The following is a 20,950-nucleotide window of genomic DNA, read 5'->3' on the forward strand; positions in this document are numbered from 1 at the left end:
CGGCGTTGACAGACCAGCCACCAGCGGCACGCAGCGGGCCCGCACGGAGGTGTGCAAACGCCATGTGCCCAGGGACGCAGGCTCGGAGGCTTAGTACAGCTCCGCGTCCGCGAAGGAGGCGGGAGAACCTGCCTTCCCACCCTGCTAACCCAGGAGACCGGCCGGCCACTCGGAGCTGTGCCGGGAGGGAGGCCGCGGTGTCCGTGGGACAGGGACACTGACCACAGACAGGGCTCCTGCGTGGATGAAACGACGCCCCGCGGGGCAGAGCCTGGCGTCTCCGGGCGCGGCAGACACTCGCTAACAGTTCCGATTCCTCATCGTGCGTTCTGACCGTAACATACTGCAGTGCCGCTCGCCTGTAACCGAGCCCCCGCCTCGGACACGGCGCTGGGCTCCAGCCCCTGGAGTCACCTCTCAAACCCACACTCAGCAGCATCAGAAATCCTGGTTCTGCCGAAACCGGTGTGGCTCAGTGGATAGAGTGTCGGCCTGTGGACTGAAGGGTCCCGGGTTCGATTCCGGTCAAGGGCATGTACCTGGGTTGTGGGCACATCCCCAGTAGGGGGTGTGCAGGAGGCAGCTGATGGATTTTTCTCTCTCATCGATGTTTCTAACTCTCTATCCCTCTCCCTTCCTCTCTGTAAAAAAATCAATAAAATATATAAAAAAAAAAAAAAAAAGAAATCCTGGTTCTAGTGCAACAACTTTAAAATATATATATATATAGATAGATTGATTTCAGAGATGAAGGGAGAAGGAGAGAGAGAGGGAGAGAAACATCGATGATGAGAGAGAATCATGGATCAGCTGCCTCCTGCACGCCCCACACTGGGGATGGAGCCCACAACCCGGGCGTGTGCCTAGACCGGGAATCGAACCTTGACCTCCGGGTTCATAGGTCGACGCTCACCCACGGAGCCCTAAACAGGCCGAAGCAGGTGGCCTTGCTTCTGTTTCGGGGGCGCACGTACAGCCGAGAAGAAACGGGGGAGAAGCCAATGCCCGCCCTGGGGAACAACCCGCCAACCACAGGGCGCCCGTCGGGCTGAATTCTGACGGCCGCGGCGGAGCTCCCACTGGGTGAGGACGGCGGGCGGAGGCCGAGCAGGCTGTGGCTGTGAAGGGGCCGTGCTGTCAGGGGCCTCCGGGCTCGCCAAGTCCGAGCCCCCCGTGCCACCGCCCTCCCTGGACCCGTGCCGTCCCTGCACTCCGAGAGACACAGAAGCAGGTGACAGGGCACTGCGGCTCCTAAAGACGCCCCGCCCTGGTGCTCAGGGGGGAGGTCAGCAGCGCGGAAGGCCCCCCCGGTGCCCGCCGTGGTGCCCCGTTCCCGGGGGAGACGCCGGACAGGACGCCTGCCTGGGTCCCCAGACGCCTCCTCCCTCCGGCTCTGCCCCTGGGACCGAGTGAGGAGCTCAGATGCAAGGCAGGAAGCGGCCGTCTGGGGGGGGGGGGGGACCATCAAACAAACAGGGACCTCACAGCAGAAGGTGCTCCCTCGGCACCGAAGGAAGCGGGGGGGGGGGGGGGGGAGGAGGGGCGGCCTCCACGCTGGGCCGGACCGGAAGCCCCGGCGCGGAGGCTGGGAAGGTGACCTGCAGCTGGGAGTGAGGTCAGCCCCAGAGGACAACGGGGTAGACGTAGGCGCTTTCCCCAGGAAACAGGATCGAGCCACGTGAACGCCACACGGGGACGTGCACAGGGGAGAAGAGACGAGAGAGAGCAGGCTTCTTTCTTCCTTTCTTTCTTCCTTTTTAAATACGTTTGTACTGATTTCGGAGAGAGGAAGGGAGAGACAGAGAGAGAGATGCTCACCCAGGGAGCCGCCGGCCAGGCTCCTGCTCGCTCCATTACAGAGTGCAGGTGTCCCCTCGCCTGGACGCTCGGATCACCGGGGGCGCCGAAGGCCGCCTTGCTCGTGACGCCCTGGACAGTCAGCGCGGGAGGCCGGCGTGGGGCGCAGAGCCCTGGCCACCACGCGGAGAGCCCGCTCCGCCGGCTTCTGTTCCCTTGGCCGCCAGCCGCCCCTCCTTCCCATCAGCCGCCACTTGACCGCGGGGCCTGGACTCCAGGGCCGCTGAGCCAGCCCCTCTGCTGACCTCGGCTCCTGGATGGGGTCCAGACGGCGAGCGGCTGAAGTCCGACCTCGGATAAGTGGGCACGGTGATACGTAAGAGCCGGGGACACGTCGCCACGAGGCTGTAAGAGGTTATCGGCGTGTGTGGAGGGGGAGCGGGGACTGTAGCCAAACGTGACAGGGTCCCGGATCCGCGCCTTGAGCTCAAGTGGAGAGGAAGGAGGAGAGAGACGAGCCGTGACAAGAACCGGGTGCACGTGCAGGAGCAACAGGGACAGCTCCCATCCGCTGGCCAGCTACCCTGCCTGGTCCCAGCCCGGGGCCCTCTGACCACAGTTTCCTTGACTGGGTGACAGCATCATCCCCACATTTCAAACGAGGATGCTGAGACCCGAGGGCGCCTGGGAGACGGGCGACATGAGCCAGTAAGCAGCACGGGTGGGACTCGAACCCTGGAACACAGGGACATTCAACGCCCATCCATGTGCCTCCACCAGCCTCACGGCCTCAGACGCCTTGTAACCGGCGCACCTGCAAGTCCACAGATGCACTCAGATCAAAAGCCAGGTCCGGCCCGGCCGGCGTGGCTCAGGGGTTGAGCGTTGACCCAGGAACCAGGGGGTCACGGTTGGATTCCCGGTCAGGGCACATGCCTGGGATGTGGGCTCGATCCCCAGTGCGGGGGTGTGCCGATCGATGGTTCTCTCTCATTGTGGATGTTTCTCTCTCTCCTTCTCCTCCCTTCCTCTCTGAAACCAATAAAAATATATTTAAAAAACAAAACCCAGCCCTGACCGGTTTGGCTCAGTGGATAGAGCATCAGCCTGCAGACTCAAGGGTCCCGGGTTCGATTCCGGTCAAGGGCATGTACCTTGGTTGCGGGCACATCCCCAGTGGGGGGTGTGCAGGAGGCAGCTGATTGATGTTTCTAACTCTCTATCCCTCTCCCTTCCTCTCTGTAAAAAATCAATAAAATATATTAAAAAAGTAAATAAATAAAATAAAAAACAAAACCCAGGTCCAAGGCCAATGTCCTGTCAAGGCAGGCGAACAGCTGACACTGACCACCTGGTGCCGGTGGGGACCGAGCTCGTGGGAGACTCCCCGGGCCTCCGGGGATCTGGAACCGTCCCCGGACGGCATCTCCTTGGCAACGGGGCAAGTCAGCCTCGTTAATTGAGGAGCAGAGAGTTCAGCCTCATCCAGGTTTCCAGCTGCTCCCTCCCCAATGCCAAGTCCAGGCAGCTGGTGCCCTGGAAGCTCACGGGCAGGCCAGCTGCTGCCAGGCAGCTCCCCGTCCCCGGTGACCAGGCGTCGCCAGCCTTTCCCGGGCAGGCGCTCCGGCGTGGGCAGACGGGGCTCCGAGGGCCCACCATCAGGCCGAGCGCCTGGAATCTCTATTTTAAAAGGTATATTTTTATTGATGTCACAGAGGAAGGGAGACGGAGAAAGAGAGCTGGAGACATCAATGATGAGAGAGAACCATCGGTGGGCTGCCTCCTACTGGAATCGAGCCCATAACCTGGGCGTGTGCCCTGACCGGGAACTGGACCGTGACCTCCTGGTTCGTAGGTTTGCGCTCAGCCTCCGAGTCCCCCCCGCCGGGCTGGAGTCTCTATTAATAACAGCAGCGGGACGATGATCACACCCTGTTATTCTTACTGCTGGACCTGGCACCTGCTGTAGGCGGCACTGACCAGGCTGCATGGCACGGGCCCCTCATGCCCCGCCCGCAGAGCAGGAGGCAGAGAAACCGCGGCCGCTACCAGCAGCCGGTAGCAGGTCACACCGGGCCCAGGCCGTGCCCATCTGCGCCGGCAGGTGCCCCGAGTGCCGGCTGCAGGCCCGTGACTCGCGCGCCCACCTTGCGCGTGCACAGCAGCAGCTTATTCCTGCTGAAGCACCGAGGCCACCCCGGTCTCCCCCGAGGCCGACAGAGGACCTCCTCACGCTTTCCCTCCTCTCACCACACCCCCGATGACACATCCATAACCCATTCAATCCATCTCCCGCGCCCGGCCGGCCTGGCTCAGGGGTTGAGTGTTGACTTATGAACCAGGAGGTCAGGGTTCAATTCCCGGTCAGGGGCACATGCCTGGGTTGCGGGCTCAGTCCCCAGGGTGGGGCATGCGGGAGGCAGCCGATCAGTGATTCTCTCTCATCATTGATGTTTCTCTCTCTCCCTTTCCCTTCCTCTCTGAGATCACTAAAAATAGATATATTTTTAAATCCACCTCCTGCTCGAACCACGAGCACTAAGGGGTGCCTGGCCGAGTATTCGGGGCACAGTCAGGAAGCATCGTCTACCGGTCAGGGGTCCTCAAACTACGGCCCGCGGGCCACATGCGGCCCGCCGAGGACATGGATCCGGCCCGCCGGGTGCCGCTGCCTGTCCTGCTCAGCAGCCGATGTGTCCCGGGCCCGCAGTGCGCATAGGAATTTGTTCATAGTTTTTTTTTAAAACTTTAGTCCGGCCCTCCAACGGTCTGAGGGACAGTGAACTGGCCCCCTGTTTAAAAAGTTTGAGGACCCCTGGTCTACCCTGTGGCACCGCCTGAGAGACCCTGCTAGTGCCTCTGTCCCCGAACCACGCGCACGTCAGAGCCCTCGAGGCCGAAGAGCCCCCCGTCCCCGCCAGTGGAGCTGCGCGCTGAGCGGGGAGCCCCGGCCCCAGCCCGTCCTGAGAAGGGCTCTCTGCTCCCCCACAGGGAACGCCCGGGCTGGCTGGAGGGTTTCACACCTGCCCTGCCTGTGTAGATCCACGCTCACTTGCTCCTCCAAAATCAAGCACCCGCGCTTACCCCTAGCGCCGTGGTCGGCAAACTGCGGCTCGCGAGCCACATGCGGCTCTTTGGCCCCTTGAGTGTGGCTCTTCCACAAAATACCACGGCCCGGGCGAGTCTATTTTGAAGAAGTGGCGTTAGGATAAGTTTAAGCTTAAAAAACTTGGCTCTCAAAAGAAATTTCCATCGTTGTGCTGTTGGTATTTGGCTCTGCTGACGAATGAGTTTGCCGACCACTGCCCTAGCGTAATCCAGGCTTGTTAAGGGACTCTACGTGTGAAGCCTGAACATAATCAAAGATCTGTATTGACGAATTTATACAAAAGAAATGTTCCCAGCCCTAGCCGGTGTGGCTCAGTGGACAGAGCACCGGCCTTCGGAATGAAGGGTCCCAGGTTCAGCTCCGGTCAAGGGCATGTACCTTGGTTGCGGACTCAACCCACATGAATATTTCTCTTTGTCTCTCGCCGTCCCTTCCACTCTAAAAATCCACAGAAAATATTCTTGGGTGAGGACTAACAACAACAAAAAAGAAAGCGAGAGAAATGCTCCCACCATTTCCCAAGAGGAAGCTTCAGATCCCCGCGTCATAAAAACCAAGCCCCATGCACCACCACCTTCTCGCTCGGGGGAACAAACTTTGCTGGTTCTTTTGACCACACGGCTTCCTGGGAGGCCCCGCGCTAGAGAGTTCTCAGAAACTAGCCTGAGAATGAGGAAGTCAGCGTGTGACCCACTGACCCCAGAGGATCCAGGGACAGGTGCATCCTGCCCGCATCAGTCCAGGTCAAAACAAACCCGCGCCCGTCTAAGGGGAATCACGGCCTCCTTCTCCAACCCCCTACCTGCCCGCAACACGGGGTCAGTCCACCTTCGATTTTTCCAGCGAACGAGGTCTCGAAAGCATTTTAATTAAATCCACCTGCATGACATACACCAAGCGGATGCCTTTAAACCAGGGGTGGGCAAACTTTCTGACTCGAGGGCCACAATGGGTTCTTAAACTGGACTGGAGGGCCGGAACAAAAGCATGGATGGAGTGTTTGTGTGAACTAAGATAAATTCAAAGTAAAGGAGCGGAGGGGAGAGCAAGAGAACCCTCCGCTCTTTCGGCTCCGCGGGCCGGATAGAACAGCCGAACGAGCCGGATCCGGCCCGCGGGCCGTAGTTTGCCCACGGCTGCTTTAAACAAACATGTAACAGCTCCTTCTCTGGCTCCGTCACCTTTTCCACCTGAGATCCTGTGCCAGCTGCGACGTGCTCTGCGAACAGCAACGCACACCGTCAACAACTGCTCACGGCTTTGCGGAGGCCAGGCGTTCCCGTTCTTAGACACAGACCTACACGCCTCTGTTCATGCCTGTGCCTTCTCTCCATGAACACCTCACGGCGTCCGGCCTTCAGGGGAGGCCGAGATAAAGCAACGCTCTGGAGCAAAATGTGTTTCCATGTCACCGGGCCTCGGTTACCTACACGCCATACACGCCGGAGCTGACGCTCGCCAAGTCTCACACCGGATGGTCTGAACACGGGTACGTCGCACCTGACAGTCATCGCAGATTCCAAAGCTGCATCCGCGCCCGGCTGGTGTGACTAATGCAGCCGTGGGCAAACTACGGCCCGCGGGCCGGATCCGGCCCGTTCGGCTGTTCTATCCGGCCCGCGGAGCCGACAGAGCGGAGGGTTCTCTTGCTCTCCCCTCCGCTCCTTTACTTTGAATTTATATCAGTTCACACAAACACTCTATCCATGCTTTTGTTCCAGCCCTCCGGTCCAGTTTAAGAACCCGTTGTGGCCCTCGAGTCAAAAAGTTTGCCCACCCCTGGACTAAATGGTTGAGTGTTGACCTATGAATCAGGAGGTCAGGGTTCAATTCCCGGTCAGGGCACAAGCCGGGGTTGTGGGCTCGATCCCCAGTAGGGGGCGTGCAGGAGGCAGCCGATCCATGATTCCCTCTCATCACGGATGTTTCTATCTCTCCCTCCCTCTCCCTTCCTGAGATCAATTAAAAAAAAAAAAAAAGGCTGGTCCCCAACATCATGCTGCTCCAGAGAGGGCAGTTCTCACCCATAAGGAAGGAAGAAAAGGAAGAGAAGTTAGGCCGGCAGCTGTAGCTCAGCTGGTTGAGTGTTGACCTCAACCAACTGAGGTCACTAATTTGTTTCCCAGTCAGGGCACATGCCCGGTTGTGGGCTCGATCCCCAGTGTGGGGCGTGCAGGAGGCAGCTGGTCCATGATTCTCTCTCATCATGGATGTTTCTCTCTCTCCCTCCCTCTCCCTTCCTCTCTGAAAAATAAAATAAAAACATTAACTTTTAAAAAGAAAGAAAGAAAAGTTGTAGCCGAAAAGAAAACAGAGAAGAGATAAAATGGGGGCCAGCTGCCGAGTCCCTCCTGGCGTCTATCTGGGTTTTCCGAGGAGCCACAGGCCTGGGGTCCCCTCCTGCTGACAAGCCATCCCGCCTCCAGCTCTTCTCCCCAAAGGCTCCAGAAAGAAGCCACACTCAGATCTGACCCAGGATCCGACCCAAGATGCTCATTCCGGGTGCCAGCGCTGACCATGCACGGGCAGCCCCCGATCCCCGAGGGAGGGGGCGTCCGTCCTTCCAGAAGAAAGGGCGGGGAGCAGCAGACGGCCGCAGGCTGCCGCACAGCCTCAGCGCATTTGCTCAGCAAACATGAGTCAGCATGGCGATGTGGGGCTCCGGGCGAGGCGCCAGACAGCCTCAGCCAGAGGCGGAACCTGCCCTCCCCACGGCCCGGGCCAGATCACATCCTATCTGCAAACCGCCAGAGCACGCTCCGGGGATGGCAGGCCGACGCCACGCCCCTCAGCGACGGTCTGGTCGGGAAAATACACTTCATTACAGCACAGCACACGCCGCTGGCCTCACTCCCGAGACAACACACACACACACACACACACACACACACACACACACACACACTGGGCACCTGTGAAATATATACATCGCACCCTCATCTCCTTTTTTCCCCAGGAAGAAACGGGGCAAAGAGCCTGGCTGGGGTGGCTCAGTGGTTGAGCGTTGAACTAGGAATCAGGAGGTCAGGGTTCGATTCCCGGTCAGGGCACACGCCTGGGTGGCGGGCTCCATCCCCAGTGCGGGGTGTGCAGGAGGCAGCCGGTCAGTGATTCTCTCTCATGATTGCTGTTTCTATCTCTCTCTCCCCCTCTCTCTCTGAAATCAATAAAGAGATATAAAAAAGTTAAAGTAAGATAAAAAGAAAGAGGGCTAAGAAAGGTCCACCACCGTGCCCAGAAACACAGAGATACCAAACAGTGAGGTCAGGTTTGAAGTTCACGCGTGTCCGTCCAGTAACAAGATGCGCAGCCTGTCTCAGAGGCTCCCCGAACCATTCAACGTAGTAGGGCCCTAAGGCAGCCCCCCAGGGAACCCTCTCTGCCGGCCCGGCCCCCAGCCCTCTCTGTTGCCTGATGAATCCATCCGCTGAGATCAAAACGTCACTCCTTCTCTGCCCCGCCCTTTCCTTGATTTGGCGGAGCGTCTGGCGCGAAGTAGGTGCTTTCTGACTGCGGGCTTCCTGAACTGGGAAGAGAACTAGTGGGAGAAGGACGGTCCTTGGTTTGGGTGCCGAGGCAGGAGCATTTCCTGACACCGATTTCGCTGGCATGTGCGTCCGCCCACCCTCACCCCCGCGGTGTGTGGGAAACGCAGCCACACCGCAGCTCCGCACACACGGCGCCACGGCGCCCGGGCTCGCCGGAAAGCCTTTCCCCGGGCGCTCGTCGGCAAGTAGGGATGCGACGTTTTACATCACAGCAGCTCACGCGGAAGTCTGTGACGTCATCGCCCAAGAGGAGAAACGGCCTTGGACATGGGCCGCCCTGAGAAAGAAGACCGTGGTCTCCACGGGGCCACGTGGGAGCGAACGCTGCGGGGTTTGGGCGTGCCCTGTTGTCCTCGTCCCGGTAGGGAGGTCTGGGAAGACGCACGACAAACATCTCGTTGCGTGATTCCAGGAAACTGTCCCGGGTCTCCTCCTCCGGACTGCATTCCTTCCCGTCCGCCAGCCCCGGAGGCAGCGGCAGAGGCAGGGGAACTCAGCGTGGGAACGGAAGCCCGGACGCACCCCGAGCCCTGCTCTCAGCGGCGGCGTGGCCGGGGCCGGTTCCGTAAACCCACCCGAGTCTTCCGTACGACACGAGGACGCTGCCTGCCTGTGGCCATGTTAGCTGCCAGTTCCAGGGGCTGGGACGGTTGGCATGGAATGGTGCCCCGTTACCGGCAGGTGGAACGGAACTGCCTTCTCTTCCCTTCCCAGGAGCACCCCCGGGCCTCGCTGGTAAAATGGAGGGAACGTGCCCACACTGGTGGGCTGTCAGGGGAGCGAAGAGGTCGTATGGTGTCGTGTCTGGCACGCGCTAAAGGCCGCCAGGCTTGCTGTCACCTGTCCCCACACACACGCCTTCACGCTACTCTAAATACAATGAAATGCCCAGCCCGTGTGGCTCCGTGGCTGAGTGTCGACCTGTGAACCAGGAGGTCGTGGTTCCATTCCGGTCAAGGGCACAGGCCTGGGTTGTGGGCTCGATCCCCAGTGTGGGGCGTGCCGGGGGCAGCAAATCCACGATTCTCTCCCATCATGGGTGTTTCTCTCTCTCCCTCCCTCCCCCTTCCGCTCTGACATCAATAAAAATATATTTTAAAAAAATACAATGAAGTGGCCCCGAGGCCAGCAGGGTGCTATGGACGCTGATCAGACACAGAAGCAACGCTTCACGCCCAGTGACCACTGTCGCTCCGAGTGGACGGCGGGACCGGGACGTGCCGACGGCGGGACCGGGACGTGCCGACGGCGGGACCAGGACGTGCCGACGGCGGGACCAGGACGTGCCGACGGCGCTCCTCAAATCCCAACAGGATGGCACGACCTCTGTGCTCACCCGTGCACACGGCTCCCGCCCCACAGGGCGGCGCGGCATGAGAAACACGTCGCTCCCCGCGTCCACAAGCCCAGAACGGAAAGCCGCGCAGCCGTTGCCATCGACGCGGAAAGGCAGCCGACAACATCGCACCCCCCTTCGTGACGGAGACGCTCGCAGCCTGGAGCCGGGAGGCACCTGATAAAGGCAGGCACGTCACCTGGGTCACCTGGTGCTGGCCCGGAGGTCAGAGGTCAGCGCCCACAGGAACGCCGCCCCGCCGTCCCGCCCCGGGCTGCTGGGCGCTGTGCTGGGCGGCCGGGGGTGCAGGAGCCAGGACAGGAGGGACAGGCACACGGACCGGGAGACAGCGGCTCGTCACAGATGACAGGACCACCTACTAGAAAACACTAAGGAGTTTACAAAAAAACTACCAGCCGCCGCTGAGTGACCAGCAGGAGGGCATGTGGGCGGCAGCAACGCCTGACAGCACGACCGTGGTGGCCTTCCCCGGGTTCATGGAACCGCCTCTTCACGTCCGACTTGTCAGAGGGCAGTTACACGGGAGCGCAGAACAGGAAACGGACTGGACCGCCAGGCTCACGGTGTGGCACACACGCTTACACACACACACACTTACACACACGCTTACCCAATGCTTACACACGCTTACATGCACACACTTACACATACACACTCTTACACACACACACACGCTTACACAGCACTGCGCTTGGACCTGAAACACGGCAAGCCCTGCAGTTTCCGTCTCGGTGGGACTCTCTGACTCGAAACTCAGAAGAGGCCCGGGAGGGAGGGAGGCCTTCTCGGTAACACGGGGATGCGAGAGCCTCTTCCCGAGGGGGACGGAGCGTGCGGGGCCTCGGGCTGCAGCCCCACGAGGCTGCACACACCGGGCCCGGTTACAGACCCTGGGGGGCGGCACTGCGGCTGTCAGGCTCCAGGTGGGGGCCCGGAGGCTGCAGGCCGAGGAAGGGACTGGGCCACGGAACCCCAAGGTTTCTACCGGAGACCAGAGGAGAGGCGTCGTTAGACACAGCGCACACGGGCAGCGCCGTGGGACGTGAGCGTGTCGCTTACGTGCAGTTAACGCGGGTCCGTGTGAAAGATCGCGGCAGCCCACGGGGAGCAGACGTGGTGAGCGCCGCCCCGAACAGGCTCCCCACCGGCCCGCACCGGCACGCCCCGCCCAGCTGTGGGGAGGGAAACCACAGGGAGCACACGCGAGCGAGCGGCACGCGGCCCACGGAACCACAGGGCAGACAGTGCCGCTCGCCCATAACTTCCTGCTCTTCTTTTTTTATTGACCTCCGAGAGGAAGGGAGAGGGGGAGAGACATCCATGACGAGAGAGAACCCTGGATCGCTGCCTCCTGCACGCCCCACACGGGATGGAGTCTGCAACCCGGGCCTGTGCCCTGACCAGAATCCAGCCCGGGATCCTTCGGTCTGCAGGCCGACGCTCTGTCCACTGGGCCACACCGGCTAGTCGCCCGTGACTTCTTTACCTGACCGTTCATGTTGGAATAAACACACTTTCAAAGTCTACCTGAGTGGGAAGCGGCCAATCTACTGGTTTGGGAAGCGGCCAGTCCAGACAGCCCCGCCCCACGCACGCAGCAGTGAGCCCTACTGTGTGCAGTGCGCTTTCCTAGGTCACACTTGGCGGTCCGTCCCGGTGCTCGGAGCCCAGCCTCCCCTCGCACAGCAGAGGGACCCAGGGACGCTTCCCGGCCCCCCCCACCCCCGGTCCCGCTTCCTCCCTACCCCCCACCCCCTTCCAGAAGGGACGCAGTCACGTGCGAGGCACCAGGAAGGCCCAAGCCAGCTCCAGACGGAAGCTGAACCGCCTCCATCTTCATGTGTCAAAGCGAAGTCAGAGCAGCCTCAGCCAGGAGGTGCATGAAGCAGGGATTCCCCTGCCTTTCCGTCCTTACACCCCACCCACTCAGCCAGACTGGGTGTCTTCCGGGACCCACCCCTTCCTCAGCCCCAGAGCCAGGCATGGAGTCGGCTCCCTCCCGCCTGCCTCTGCGAGCTGGTCCTCCCCCTGCGAGCTGGTCCTCCCCCAACTCCCTGTCCTGCCGAGGTCACACCCCCTCCTGCCCAGGCCACACCCCTCAGGCTCCTGCCCAGGCCACACCTCAGGCCTGTGTCTGAGCCCTGCACCACCTCCCCTCTCCGGGGCCTGCCTGTCTGCCCCTCCCAGCCTCAGAGCTCCTGCCCACTCGGATCTTGCCCCGTCCCATCCAGTCCAGTTCAGTTCCCTCAGAGCCTCCAAGCCCCCGCCACAGGCAGAACAGCCTCAGCTCCTCAGGAGGGCAGTGCGCTCATTAGGAAGTACCCCAGAAGTCAATGCGCCCTCAGAAAATAAACACCTTCACCCAACGCAGGGGAGGAGAAAGGAAGAAAGTCAAGGAAAAAGGAATGTGAACTGTGCTGGGCGTAAGTTGCAGTTCTCACTCCTGAAGGCAGGGCGCTGTTCGAAAGAGCAAAGGGCTTTGTGGTGTGTGTTTCATACACACACCCACTACATATACACACACACCCCACTACATATACACACCCACTACATATACACACACACCCCACTACATATACACACACACTAAATACACACACACAGCCACCACACACACAACACACACACCCCACTAACTACACATATACACACACCCCACTACACACACACCCCACTACATATACACACACACCCCACTACACACACACACCCCACTACACACACCCACTACACACACCCACTACACACACCCACCACTACACACACACACCCCACTACACCCACCCACTACATATACACACACCCCACTACATATACACACACACTAAATACACACAGCCACCACACACACAACACACACACCCCACTAACTACACATATACACACACCCCACTACACACAGCCACCCCACCACACACAGCCACCCCACTACACACACCCACTACATATACACACACCCCACTACATATACACACACACCCCACTACATATACACACACACCCCACTACATATACACACACCCCACTACACCCACCCACTACAAATACACACACCCCACTACATATACACACACCCCACTACACACAGCCACCCCACTACATACACACACCCACTACATATACACACACACCCCACTACATATACACACACCCCACTACACCCACCCACTACAAATACACACACCCCACTACATATACACACACCCCACTACACACAGCCACCCCACTACATACACACACCCACTACATATACACACACCCCACTACATATACACACACACTAAATACACACAGCCACCACACACACAACACACACACCCCACTAACTACACATATACACACACCCCACTACACACAGCCACCCCACTACACACAGCCACCCCACTACACACACCCACTACATATACACACACCCCACTACATATACACACACACCCCACTACATATACACACACCCCACTACATATACACACACCCCACTACACCCACCCACTACATATACACACACCCCACTACACACACACCCCACTACACACAACCACTACATATACACACACCCCACTACATATACACACACCCCACTACACACACCCCCCCCACTACACACACATCCCACTATACACACACACACACTAAATACACACACAGCCACCACACACACAACACACACACCCCACTAACTACACATATACACACACCCCACTACATATACACACACACCCCACTACACACACACACCCCACTACACACACACACTACACACACACACCACTACACACACACACCACTACACACACACACACACCACTACACACACACCCCCACTACACATACACAGCCACCCATGCATATACACACACCATCACACACACACTTCACATACAGACACATCCCTACATACACACTACACATATATCAGACATACCACTACACACACCAACCATCACACACACAACACACCACCCCCACCACCTACACATATACACACTCCCCACTACACACACACACACACACACACACAATAATGGGTAATAGATTGCTTTTAATTTTTTTAAACTTTCATCCATCTTTAGATTTCCCCTTAACTCTCGGGTGGGAAGTCTCCCTATTGGTACAGATACTGAGTTAAGGCTCTTTAATACGGATAATTGTAAGTAAGTTAAACGCGCTCTCTTGTGTCAGCACGAAGGTGGTTTTCACTGTGTTCATCTGCACATCAGGCGAGTGAGGGATCAAAACACCCCCCAAAGGAGGCCGCAGCCAGGGAGAGAACGGGGCGGGGGGGGGGGGGGGGCGCCAAGGACCCGCTGGGGCAGCTCTGAAGCCTCACTGACCCACAGTCCCGGTGAGGCCCTGAACCAGGACCTCCAGCTCCCGCACTGGGTGAAGCGCCAGCTTCCGGAGCTTTCTAAATCGTCGCCCTGTCTGACTCAGAGAAGCCGGCCCCCACGCCCCTCTCCTCGCACCAGGACGGGCCCAGGGCACCCAGGGAGCCGAGGACGCTCCCCCCCCCCCCGTCCCCCCGCATTGCGGACAAGCCTCCAGCCCAGGCTCTCATCACACACTGGGGACACGGAGGCAGCCGCACCCCTCCCCCGTGTGGAGGCAGCTGCACCCCTCCTCCGTGTGGAGGCAGCCGCACCCCTCCCCGGTGCGTGGCGCTCAGGCCATCTGAGTCCACACCCCCAGGGGCGGCTGCCAAGCCGCTAAGCTCCTCTGCCCTGACCACTGGGGAGCAGCTCTGGTGGGGCTCTGGCACCAGCGCCCACACCTGCGCCTCCCCTGGCCGCCCTCTCCCGGCCCGGGCTCCCTCCCCGCTTCTCCACCACTTCCCTCCCCACGCAGCTGCAGCGCGCTTTCCCAGGCCTGGGCTGCACAAAAGCCCGCGGCTGCAGGAAGCTGTTAGAACAGGCCAGGCGGAGACTGACCCCTCCCCCAGACAGCATCAGCGGGGGGTGGGGGGGTCCGCGTCCACACCGCGTGCTCCGTGTGCTCCGTGTGCACCGCACCACCTGCCCCGAGAGGCCGGCCGCGCCCCGGCTCTGCTCATGGGACTCCCTGCAAGCAGCGCTGTCTGGGCCCGCGCACCCCCTGCCACCCCGCGTATGGGGACAGCCAGCTGTTCGGTCAAAAGGCCGTCGAACGCGGGTTCAAACCCCATGTTCGGCCGCGGTGGCTCCGTGGCTGAGCGCTGACTGGGAAGCTAGAGGCACCGGTTCAGTTCGATTCCCGGGCAGGGCACAGGCCCGGGTTGCTCGCTCAAGCCCCAGTGGGGGGCGTGCAGGAGGCAGCGGATCCATGATGCTGTCCCTCTCTCATGAATGTTTCTATCTCTCTATCCCGCTCTTTCTAAAAACCAGTAAGAAAATAAGTAAATAAATAAATAAACAAACAAACAAATAAAACTCAGACCCCACCGCTGAGCTGATGAACCCCCCAGTCTGGAGCTGCCCACAGATCCCCGCCGACAACACAGGAGGGGCAGTGCCGGGGGCACGCGTAGCCAGTGGTCGGCAAACTGCGGCTCGCAAGCCACAGGCGGCTCTTTGGCCCCTTGAGTGTGGCTCTTCCACAAAATACCACGGCCTGGGCGCATCTGTTTAGAAGAAGTGGCGCTAGAAGAAGTTTACGTTTAAAAAATTGGGCTCTCCAAAGAAATGTCCATCGTTGTCCCGTTGATATTTGGCTCTGTGGACGAAGGAGTTTGCCGACCCCTGGGGCAGGGCAGCTCAGCTCAGGGGAGCCGGACATGAGGCGGGGGAGGGGCACCCATCGCTCAAGCCCCTCCCTCCACACGTCCCCAAACGGGATGCGTCCAATCAGTGAGTCACAGAAACCAGGGCACTTCTAGAACCCGCTGGAAGGAAGGTGGGAGAGCACGTGTGAGGAACGAACGAAGAGGCAAGCGCAAAGCTCAGAGGCCATCACGGCAGGAGTGCGCTCTGCGGGGCCGGGACACCTGGCCCAGAGCGGGTGGCCGGCCTGCAGCCTCGCCCGGCCCCCTGCTCAACGAGGGTCGGCCCCATGGACCACGGCACCCCAGCAGGCCCATCTCCCTGCACCTCCATGCCCACTCACCTGCTCAAACCCCGGCTTTCTACCTGGAGAGCCCCCGCTTGTGGGCGGGGCCTGCTTCACAGCCAGTGAGTCACGCCCCCCCCCCCCCCCCCCCCGCTTCCTAGGGCCACAGGAAGCATCCGTCCTGGCGCACTCAGCACCCTTGACCTTGAATTGGTGTCACCTGAGTACTCCCAGCCTCCCTCCACCGCCCTGTAACAGCAGCAGCTGTCACGAGCCCCCACCAGCCCGCAGGCTCCAGGCTCCATGCTCTACCTCCACCTTCTCACTTCATTCTCACGCCAATCCTGCACCCAGGCAGTCAGTTACGGATTCAAGAAGCTCAAGGTTAGAATGCTGAGGGCCAGCGTGCAGTGACGAAAAGCGGGGACTCAAGAGCCAGGCTGGCCCAGCTGGTGTGGCTCCGTGGTTGAGCATCGACCTATGAAGCAGGAGGTCACGGTTTGATTCCTGGTCAGGGCACAGGCTGGGATTATGGGTTCAATCCCCAGTAGGGGGTGTGCAGGAGGCAGCCAATCAAGGATTCCCTCTCCTCATTAATGTTTCTCTCTCTCTCTCTTTCTCTCTGAAATCAATAAAAAGACATTAAAAAAAAAAAAAAGAGCCAGGCAGGGGCTGACACGCTTGCTTTAGCGCTAGCTGTGTGTCCCAGCTTCCTTTTCTTTTCTTTTTTTAATATATTTTATTGATTTTTTACAGAGAGGAAGGGAGAGGAATAGAGAGCTAGAAACATCAATGAGAGAGAGACATCGATCAGCTGCCTCCTGCACGCCCCCCACTGGGGATGTGCCCGCAACCCAGGTACATGCCCTTGACCGGAATCGAACCCGGGACCCTTCAGTCCGCAGGCCGACGCTCTATCCACTGAGCCAAACCGGTTAGGGCTCAGCTTCCTCTTCTTTAAACACGGGGCCACCTGGCACCTGCCCACGGGGTGGCACAGGACTAAGTACATGTATCTCCCGTTGGGCACACAGGGCTTGGCACACTTGGTAAGTGGTTGTTAAGTAAACAGCTCATCTGCCCGGGGCCACACGGGTATCAATGGGTAACATCGTGTCCGAGTCCAGGTCCAACCGTTTCCAAAGCAGGTGCCCTACCCATCCCGGGGGCTAAGGAGGAACACAGCCGCCTCCTGGGAAAGGCCCGTTTCCCATCATCCTTTCGTTCCTGAAACGCACACTGGTCCTGGGCTGCCACACAGACTAGCAGCGCCAGCAAGAGGGACGGACGTGTGAAGAACATACAAAAACCTGTTCCTGAAAGAGAGGATCAACACAGGACGAGCGGGGCCTGCAGAAAGAAGCAAACACGTACACAAAAAGCAAGAACGCCTCTCATCGAGGTGGCTCTGGGACCTGGGTCTGCATGTTCATCTTGGAGGCCTTAACGTGCGCAAGTAAATGAATTCCCACAAGACACTACACGTGGGAAGTCAGGTCACCGGCAGCTGGGAGCCAGGGCTTCTCAATTCCTCTACTGACGGATAGGCTCTTCAAAGTGGGCTCCCCCGGGCTCCCCCCCCCCCCCCCCCCGCACAATACCAGCCTTCGTTATCACTGCCACAGGCACAGGATCGCGCTCACCACAGCAGCCTGGGGCCTAACCTCCCGGCCTCTTGGACCATAATTAGATGGCAGTCTCCAAGCGGGTTCTGAAGGTTCTGCACCCACCGAGAAACTCGCTCGGTCCCGCTGAGGAGAAGAAAACACGGAGCTCAGGCTCCTTTCCTATGAAGCAGCACCTGGGAACACACAGGTGACCCCGGAGCCCTGCGGGGGACGGAGCCGGAACAAGACCGGAGCCGGGCGCACGGGGCCCCTCCTCCAGAGGGTCAGCCAGCACTGGCGGGACCCCGTCCACCCTCCCCGTGGCTTCCTACCGACTGAGCCACCCAGAGACCTCCCTACTTTCTTAAGGGTCAACACTCACTGATTCAGCTTCTCAACAGTATCTTCTAAGAATCACGTCTCTTTCCATGGCCAGAGAAACAAGGTCTCTATAAACCAGTCACACCAGTGGCCAGAGAAACAAGGTCTCTATAAACCAGTCACACCAGTGGCCAGAGAAACAAGGTCTCTATAAACCAGTCACACCAGTGGCCAGAGAAACAAGGTCTCTATAAACCAGTCACACCAGTGGCCAGAGAAACAAGGTCTCTATAAACCAGTCACACCAGTAGCCAGGGAAACCAAGTTTCCATTAACCAGTCACACCAGCGGCCAGAGAAACCAAGTTTCCATTAACCAGTCACACCAGCGGCCAGAGAAACCAAGTTTCCATTAACCAGTCACACCAGCGGCCAGAGAAACCAAGTTTCCATTAACCAGTCACACCAGCGGCCAGAGAAACAAAGTTTCCATAAACCACTAATACCAGTGGCCAGAGAAACAAAGTTTCTATAAACCAGTAACACCAGTGGCCAGAGAAACAGTGTTTCCATTAACCAGACACACCAGCGGCCAGAGAAACAAAGTTTCCATAAACCACTAATACCAGTGGCCAGAGAAACAGTGTTTCCATTAACCAGTCACACCAGCTGTCAGAGAAACAAAGTTTCTATAAACCAGTAACACCAGTGGCCAGAGAAACAGTGTTTCCATAAATGTCCCACCAGCCCCTGGAAGCTGCATGCTCAGCTAGCCTGCCGGTCAGTGTCATTCATTCAACAAACACGTGCTGCGTGCCGAGCCCCATTCTGGGGCTGGGGCTGGTGGACTGAAAGCAGCCCTCCCCGGCCCAACGGTGGCAAGTGAGATGCTAAAGTGGGGAAGTCTGCAAAGAACGCACAGCACGAGGGAGGAGGGTTGGGTCCACAGAACCAGCATGGGGACACAGAGGGCACACGCTGGGGACGCCCAGGACAGGGGAATGCCCGGGGCCAGGGGACACCCAGGACAGGGGAATGCCCGGGGCCAGGGGACACCCAGGGCCAGGAGACACCCGGGGCCAGGGGACACCCAGGGTCGGAGGACACCCAGGGCCGGGGACACCCAGGGCCGGGGACACCCAGGGTCAGTGGACACCCAGGGCCGGGGACACCCAGGGCCGGTGACACCCAGGGTCAGGGGACACCCGGGGTTGGAGGACACCCGGGGCCGGGGACACCCAGGGTCAGGGGACACCCAGGGTCAGGGGACACCCAGGGTCGGAGGACACCCAGGGTCGGAGGACACCCAGGGCCGGGGACACCCAGGGTCGGAGGACACCCAGGGCTAGGGGACACCCAGGGTCGGAGGACACCCAGGACCGGGGACACCCAGGGTCGGAGGACACCCAGGGTCGGAGGACACCCAGGACCGGGGACACCCAGGGCCGGGGGACACCCAGGGCCGGGGGACACCCAGGGCTAGGGGACACCCAGGGCCGGGGGACACCCAGGGCCGGGGGACACCCAGGGCTAGGGGACACCCAGGGCCGGTGACACCCAGGGTCAGGGGACACCCGGGGTTGGAGGACACCCGGGGCCGGGGACACCCAGGGTCAGGGGACACCCAGGGTCAGGGGACACCCAGGGTCGGAGGACACCCAGGGTCGGAGGACACCCAGGGCCAGGGACACCCAGGGTCGGAGGACACCCAGGGCTAGGGGACACCCAGGGTCGGAGGACACCCAGGACCGGGGACACCCAGGGTCAGGGGACACCCAGGGTCGGGGGACACCCAGGGTCGGGGGACACCCAGGACCGGGGACACCCAGGGCCGGGGGACACCCAGGGTCGGGGGACACCCAGGGTCGGGGGACACCCAGGGCCGGGGACACCCAGGGTCGGAGGACACCCAGGACCGGGGACACCCAGGGCCGGGGGACACCCAGGGCCGGGGGACACCCAGGGCCGGGGGACACCCAGGGCTAGGGGACACCCAGGGCCGGGGACACCCAGGGCTAGGGGACACCCAGGGTCGGAGGACACCCAGGGCCGGGGACACCCAGGACACATGCTGGGGTGCCCAGGACCGGAGACGCGGGCCCGCTGCTCCAGGGTGTCGGGGTGTCCAGGAGCCAGAACACGGCCCTCACACAGGCAGGAGGCGGCAGGAGCAGGGCAGGGGTGGCGGTGGGACAGCTGCTCTCGGAACACAGCCCCGGCAGGCGCCCAGGTGTCCGGCGGGCACGAGGCCGAGCCTGGCTTCCCGGAGGCGGCGGCTCTGTGGTACGAACAGCTCGGCTCACCGGCACTCACTGAGCAGGCGGCAGGCCTGATTCTTGACCGAAACCCGGGTCGGTATAAAGCCCAGGCCTTTCCCCTCACGCGGTGCCCACAGAGGGGGGACTCGAATTAGACGGGACTTCGTGTGCGTCCAGAATACGCCCCCTGGACCGAGGCCAACCCGGCGAGGGGTTAAAGGGGACCCACCTGCTCCCTGCAGAGTGGCCCGTCCTGCCCGGAGGGTGGGCGGGGCAGGACCCACCAGAGAGCCAGGCCCGCCTGTGCCTGTGCCCGCCTCCGCCTTCACCTTCGCTGCTGGCGCCCACGCGGGCAGAAAGGGAACCTCTCGCCCAGGCTGCTGGAGGAGAAAGGGGAGGAAGTGGCAGGGAAAGTGCCCGGCAGCAAGCACAGCGCCGGCCCGCGTGGTCAGGAGGCGGGAGGTGACGGTCCGACCAGGTGAACCAGCCAAGGGCCTCCCTTCCGCACCCGGGCTCCACTCCCCCCCACCTTCTCCCCTCCCCTCCCCCTGCCCTGTGCCCAGACAGCCTGGCCCCGCCTGGCCTTCCACACAGATCCCCCCCATCTGATGCAAAGTGCGTTTGCAGTGATTAGAAAATGCAGACGTTTCCCTGCGAACCTGCCCTCCAATGGGGAGACGGCCCTGCCTTCCCCGCCTGCCTCGTGCCCGCTGAGACGGAAGCGGGCTGTCCCCTCTGTCGGGTGGCTCAGGAGACGTGGGCACTGCGTGTGGCATCGTGGCTCTCGCAGATCCCAGGCCGCGGGCGGAAGCTGACCCCCCCCCCCCGCTCCCCCACCAGGGAAAGCCAGGCAATCGGGGACAGGCCCGCCCTGGGGAACCGTCACCGCAGCAGCCGGGTCCAGAGACCTCACGGCTCTCAGCCACGGTGACA

The 20,950-nt window shown here is 60.5% G+C and overlaps 1 protein-coding gene across 2 annotated transcripts in view; it reads right to left on the reverse strand.

Annotated features, from left to right (window-relative positions):
* The window catches only part of ASAP2 (ArfGAP with SH3 domain, ankyrin repeat and PH domain 2), a 107,564-nt gene that overhangs the window by 66,564 nt on the left and 20,050 nt on the right, over positions 1-20,950 (reverse strand). The gene's annotated exons all lie outside the window — the stretch shown is intronic.

This window comes from Plecotus auritus (genome assembly GCF_963455305.1).
Source record: "Plecotus auritus genome assembly, chromosome: 8".
Lineage (NCBI taxonomy): Eukaryota > Metazoa > Chordata > Mammalia > Chiroptera > Vespertilionidae > Plecotus > Plecotus auritus.